Genomic DNA, 7,665 nt, shown 5'->3' with positions numbered 1-7,665 from the left:
ACAGAGAGAGACAAAACTTTGTTTGGAAGCCCGCTGTGTGCCACTTTGAAGCATCAGACTTGTTTTGCTTGCAGAGGATCAGAAGAGAAGGAGAAAGATGAAACGCAGAGGAAGATCGGTAAATAAGAAGTGAGGAACACAAACCGATTTGATAGAGTGTTGCGTGTTCAAGCTTCCAAGCCTCCTCTGCTTGTTCATTGTCCAAGGAAGAAAGAAAAAATAAAAAGCTGCTTTGCGCATTACGAAGAGGGGCTACTCATGGGGTCACGTGGGAGAGAAGAAAGGGGAAGGAAAAAGGATAAGAAAATTAGAAAGCAAACAAAACAAACAATAGAATCTTTATTCAGTCAAAAGAAAAAAAAGAATAAAAAGGGAAAAAGTCATATATATAAATTATTTCAAATATAATTATCAATTCAAAGATTAAATATTATTTTTCATCATTAAAATATAAATATTTACACCTATTTTAACTAAATTATATTATTTTAATTATTACCGGTCTGACCACGGTTTGACCCGATCTGAACCATTAACCCTTAAACCAGTATCTAGACCGGTTCAGTGTCCGGTCCGGTTTTTTGTTCCTTGCTTGTCACTAGGACTTTTTAGTAATTAAATTTATTTTTTAGGATTTCTTGATAATTCTCCCTTAAAACTTCTTTAAATGGAAATGTTGCTTTTCATATATTGGAAAAATCCCTAAACACCTCTGGCAGCAGCTTCGTTAAATACTCTCTCCACTCCTATTTATAAGTTTCAAATTTGACAATGTATATGGTCCATTTGATGAGTTTTAATTTGGGTTGGTCTTAACATTTGATGTTTTTTTTTAATTTTGCCGTTAATTATTTATTATTTCTCTTTTGTCATACTCTCTTTTATCGTATTTTTTCATACATTCTCCTTCATTCTTTTTCTCATTTATTATAAGAATATATTTGAAGACAAAAATATATTTATAACATATTATTACTTTTAAATTAGTTATTTGAGATCCTTCTATTGACCACACTACTTTAGAAATTGACTGCTTTTGATTCTAATTACGGGACTGGCTTTGTTTAATGAAATGACCTTCTGATCCCTAAGGCAACACTTTATGTTGAATTAGAATTTTTAATGGTATTTTTTTTAATCATGTAGGATGACTTAATGATAACTTGTAATGAGTTATAAAGAATAAGGAAAAAAAATTGAAAACCAATAAATCATAGATTAAGCAAGTGATTTAAAAATTGAAAGATTAAGTTATACCGACTATAGTTAAGGAATGAGTTTTAATTGAGTATAAAAATTTTAAAACTAAAAAAATAATTTTCCCAATTAAACACTATCTCCGGTTTTTAATATAAGAGATAATTGACTAATTGAAATATATGAAGAAAGTTTATTGAGTTACTCTCTCTGTCTCTTATTATAAGATCTAATTTTTTGAATCGGTCTATCTCTTTTTATAAGACCATTTTTGATTTTGTCCGAGTATTTAATGTATTATTACCTATTTTGCCCATAATTTAATGCATTTAATACATTCTTTTTCTTTATTCATCTCACTATTACTCTTTCACATCTATCCATTTATATATAAGGATATATTTGGAAAAAAATGTATTTGTTACATCTTAATTGCTTTTAACTAATTATAATTGTTTTCTTAAACAATATAATTTAGTTAAAAAGATCTTATAATAAGTGACAGAGGGAGTAGTTATTTGAAATAATTAGTTGTTAGCTTTCTTAAAATATTCTTGCTAATCATGTATTAGCTAAAACTATCATTTAATAGAATCTTTAAGATGTGCAATTAGTATAAGGACTACTTTAAAAAAAAATAGATAAATATGAGAGACAAAGTGAATTGATGTCATATATTTAAAACCAAATTAAAATTCAAACTAGTTTTTATATTAAGGACCAGATATGATACTCTCTCCCGTCCTATTTATAAGCTTCAAATTGGGGGAATAGTATGGTCCATTTTATAAACTTCAATTTGGTGTTTGTCTTAACATTTAATTCACTTTTTCTAATTTTGCCCTTAATTATTCATTCTCTCTCTTTTGCCATAATATCTCTTATTATATTTTCCCACATATTCTCTTTTCTTTTTTTCCTCATTTATTATAAGGGCATATTTGGAAATAACAATATATTTCTAGTTTATTTATTGATTTTAACTAATTTTAACTAATTATTTATTATTCATAAATGAATTATTTGAAAGTTATAATAAAGGTGGGAGAGTATTACCCAAGCCCTCTCTTATCTTTTCATTTTTTCCTATGCTGAGGCTACTTAATCCGAATCAACCAAAAAGGAAAAAAGAAAAAGAACTTTTGTCGGTCATCCATTCTTTTTAGCGGTCTCTTGTCTATTTCTATGACAACATTAAAAAAATGGTAGGAAATCAATGAGAGCTGATCTGGTTGGGAAAAAATCGATTTATAACCCATAAAGTTATAAATTAGAACTCCACTATTGATGTGAGGATTTTATTGGTAGACAATCTGTAAATATTTCTGTAAGCTCTTTAAGGCTAAAAGTATACCATAGCTCTGATGAGCCATTGAAACCTAACTCAGTGAAATTTTTTTGTGAAAAAAAAAAAAAACAGCAGTGAGAGAAGCGCAGAGAGTAACAAGCAAAATAGTAGGAGTAGGAGTAAACAGCGGCTTTTTAACGAAGACCCTACGAACAACGAAAAAAATTAGAATGCCACCCTGTGAAAAAAATAATAAGAGAACAATACATTAAAATCCCAATCCAAAAAATTAATTACTAAAAAGTTTCTTGAAATCTTCAAATAACTAACTAAGAAATCCTAAGAAACTTGAGAGGGAGGAATCCACATTCCCTCATCGATTCGATGAGATACCAACTTTCTTTCTTTTCTTTTTTTAAATTTAATTTTATTAATTTTATTTGAATTTAATTGTATCTAGTACTAGTACTATAAAATATTTTTGTAGTAGCACCCAGTATTCTACATTAATGAATTTTTAGTGCATTCTAAAGAACATTTTCAGCACTTAGTATTGTAAATTAATTAATTTTTAGTGCCAATAGCACCTAATACCCAGTAAAAATTTTGTAGTCATCCGCTAAAAGTTAATTAATCTCTCTAAATTAGTCAATTGAGGCTTATATTTAAGATTATTTTAATTAAATTGACTTATAATATGGATATTGTGTAACTGTATATTTATTTGTATATATGGGATACACTATAATATCTTGACATATCTTGTCTTTGAATTAAAAGGCTTAAAAAGAAGAGGAAACACAGCCTAGTAGCCATTGGCGATGAGAAGCATTAAACCATTCTCTGGTCCATAAAATTTAATTAAGTTGACCATTATACCCTTATCATGGTTCGGTTGTTTTTTCCCCTTCCACTTTTATTTTCAAAAAGGCTCAGAATTCACCATTTCTTGTATGCATTATTCTTTTTACGATAAGAAAGGCTAATCTTATTTTTCTTCCTTGTTCATACTTTGCATCATATTGTTTTTTCTTTTCTTATTCTGTCACAATTCTTCTTCTTTGCCATCGATCATTGTTTTCAATAGAAACAAGGAGGCTGAGAATGAAGAAAGAATGAAGAAAATTTTAAACAGATAATAAAGTTACATAATACTTCCTCCAGTCTTAAATATAAGATCCATTTTATAATGTAAATTATATTACAAAATGAGTCTTATATTTAGGATCAGAGGAATAATTAATAATTTTCCATAAACCTCCCAATCACCAAACAAACAAACAAACATGGAGGTAAATTAAGTCCTATTTTATACATGCTCGTAAGTATATAGAAAGAGGTTCATTCATGGTGTTAGGAGATGATAGAAATTCTGCCCTCATTTTTGGAGTTGGGTGAGAAATCTTGGAAGTCGAAAACTTATCTATCTTCTCCAACAATTTCGGAGGCTCCCTGGGATCATATCCAGCTACAGCACTTAAACACATCCCAATGTAATCTGCTTCAAACTGTTGCCTTAAACAAGCACATCGCATTATTGCATCACAAAATGGCTATGCTACGTACATTTTTAGGAGAATTTTATCTCCAACCAAAAAAAAAAAAAGAATGAGAATTTTACCACTACCCTCACTCCTTAATACAAGAGCCATATAACTAATTTGCATATATTAAAAAAAAAATTGGTTAAATTGTTATTTGTAACAAGTCTGTGTACTGACTTTTCTAGAATACTCTCTTTAATTATAATATGTGTTGAAATTACCTTTTGGTAGGAAACTCTTTAATACTACTTTTGTTCTTTAATAAAATCCAATTGACTAATTTGGAAAGATGAAGAAAGTTATTAAATTATTTAATTATAACATATATTACATGATTTCTTTAAAATAATTATGTGCATTATTAGATTATATATTAATTTACAAGTGAGATAAATTAATTTGGAGAAAAATGATAAATATAAATATTTAAAGTAATTAATTAGTAACTTTTTTAATCTCTTCAAATTAGTCTCAAGAGCCTACTTATTCCCTTTCTAATTCTTACGAATCTCTCTCTCAAACAAAGGAGAGAATGTATTCAGCTCAACTGAGTTTTATATTAAGAATCAAAGATAGTAATATGTTCAATCAACAAGGATATTTTGAAAAAAAAATTACAAAATTAGGTGACAAAGTAAATTGAAGTCTTATATTTAAGACCAAATCTAACCTCCAACTTAATCTTTTATCAAGGAATGGATATAGTATTTCAACACATCCAAACCTAACAATAAAGTCATGGAGCCAACTAAAAGATGTCCAAAATTAATTAGTAATTGAGAGTGAATATAGCTTACTTCCAAAAGATACGCATGACCAAATCAACATAGTTATACATGAATGCATCCCGCAAGCCAATTGGATTGATTCGATTGAGTATGGTCTTCATAGCTGCAAAGCAATATGCTACTGTCAAGTTTTCAGCATAATGTCGAGCCAAGATATGCCCAGTCTAAAACAACATAACATACCAAAGATGAAGATACATAATTAATAAGGACCCAAACGACTGCAACACCATGTGTGTGTATATAGGGAAAATACTCATGAAATTTCTTATATCTATTTTGTCAAATTCTTTAATCACAATTAGCCTCATGTCCTTTTTTATTTTTTACTTGGGCTTACATTTTAATAATAATATTTTAAAACTTTTAGTATTAAGAAGCAAATTTATCCTGAAAGTTTTCACTCAAGAGCATTAGGTATCTAAAAAAATTTTAGAAGCAAATGTACTTTGAAAATTTAAAATCATTGTAATATTGCCCCATGCCAAAAAAAAATTAATGTTGATGGTCACGGTCCAAAAAGTTGATAAGAGTTTATAAAGAGAAGAATATTAAGTCAAATTATAAACCCTAGGTGAACATGCTCGTAGGTGATAACTATTTAAATAATATCTATACCTAGAACTAGTATATAAATATCAACCAAACAATTATTTTCAGAGCTACTTAACATGTGAAATTCAATTCGAATTACAATTTGTTTCTCAAAACAAGAATATTTAAATGATATATTCTTCAAAAGTAAGTTAGCACTAAACTTAGTTCATAACTTTTCATGCAATCCTAAAAATAGCATATTATAATAACATGAAATAATTATGAGAGGAAAACGGATTTATAAATAAGCTTACAAATTATAATTGAAAAAGAAATTCACATTAATAATCAAAAGAACCACATCTAAGGGTTTCAAAATCTAAACTAGAAAATCATAAAAACTTACATATGAAAAATTAAAACTCTCATTACAACTCTTATAGGTTAAACCATGGACTTAAGCCGCAACATCTGTCCTCAAGAATAAAGGAGACTAGCCACTCATGCCACTCGTGACTAGAATCAACACATCATATTGATAAAGAGAGAAAATGAAAATATAAAGATGAAAATAGAGAGAATCTGACGCTTTCTTCACTCACTCTACAACTTTCACAAGCTAATGAAAACTTTTGGGATAAACCTACGCCTTAACCCAAAATTTTAACTCAAGAATTTAACATAATAGGCATAAGTAACTTGACCTAGGTAGTATTGTTATATAACTCACGTCCAACGAGGAATGCTATCTCTGCGTCACTGGTGATATGCTCAAGCATCCAATCAAACATTACAATCTTCCCACACAGTACATAAAAAGGCATCTCCAGAACCACTCACCACGAATACCTCCCACTTTGATACATTCAAATGTGACGACGTAGTACTAAGTTGTGAACCTTATCATTGGATCTCAACCTCGTATGCATCAATCATGTCCTAAGCTATTCGTCTCACCGTATTGCTTTCAGGGTGTGTATCAGGCAATGTCTGTCTTCAAAAGACTCTTTCTTTTCCTGAAATACTTCTCTCTATTTTTCCTCAATATAGACTCAGAGAAGAGAACAAAAACGCCGTGCCCATATTCGGTTGAACCAGCTCTTACGCGGATCAAGTGAAAATGGATTCAGGGGGTGTTTGGATAAGGTAAAACCATGGTTTGTAGAATAGCTTCTGGAGAATAGATTTTGGAGAGAATAGATTTTGAAAGAATAGCTTTTCTGAAAAAGTGATTCTGATAAAGTGAGAGTGTTTGGATAATTATTGTCAAAAGTACTTTTTGATATGTAGAAATTACTAAAAAAGATATAAGTTTAAATGATAATTACATGTAAGATATATTTCATAATATATGTTTATTTGAAGTAATAAATTTGTTAATAATATATATTTTGGCAATATAATAAATAAGACATAAATAATAAAAAATTAATGTGTATATATATTAATAATATAATTAAATATGTTTTTAGGAAAATGATTTATTTTGCCAAAAAAAATATTTTTATTTCTTAAAGATGACGCCTTGTAACCGAGAGTGAAGGAATAATAATTGACGCGTTGTAACATTTCCTGGGCCCACCTCCAGCTATCAATAATTTGAAGGTAGAAGCTCCTCCGGATGGCTTTTTTCCAAACCAAGGTTTTGGAGGCCCAAACCATGGTTTCAAATTTTTTTGGAGTGTTTGGCTGATTTCTCGGACCCAAACCATGGTTTGGGGACCCAAACCATGATTTGGGGAGAAAGCCAAACACCCCCTAAATCATTTTGGGGGAAGAAAAAATGAAAGTTATCCCAATTTATTATCTACGACAACAGAAAAATAAAGCACCAATAACAGAGCACCAAAATCAGATGCAGCTTTGGACTATCATTAATCCCATAAAAACATAGCAGCAAAACTCCAAAAGCTAATGATAATGGTGATGCCCAGACTAAGGGGGTGTTTGGATGAAACCAAACCATGGTTTGAAGAATACCTTCTGGAGAATAGATTCTGGAGAGAATAAATTTTGTGAAGAATAGATTTTGTGAAAAAGTAATTTTGAGAAGTGAGAGTGTTTAGATAGTTGTTATCAAAAACACTTTTTATATATACAAATTACTAAAAAAGACATAAGTTAATATGATAATTACATAAAAGATAGATTTTATGATATATTTTAATTTGAAGAAATAAAATTGTTAATAATATATTTTTTATCAACATGATTAATAATACATAAGATAATATAATTAATGAATAATTAATATGTGTATATATATTTATAAGATATAAGATTAATATGTTTATAAAAAATTACTTGAGGG

This window comes from Neltuma alba, unplaced genomic scaffold, assembly GCF_004799145.2.
Source record: "Neltuma alba isolate B1F8T4 unplaced genomic scaffold, ASM479914v2 tig00007784_pilon, whole genome shotgun sequence".
Classification (NCBI taxonomy): Eukaryota; Viridiplantae; Streptophyta; class Magnoliopsida; order Fabales; family Fabaceae; genus Neltuma; species Neltuma alba.
Note: the sequence above shows the minus strand (reverse complement) of the source record.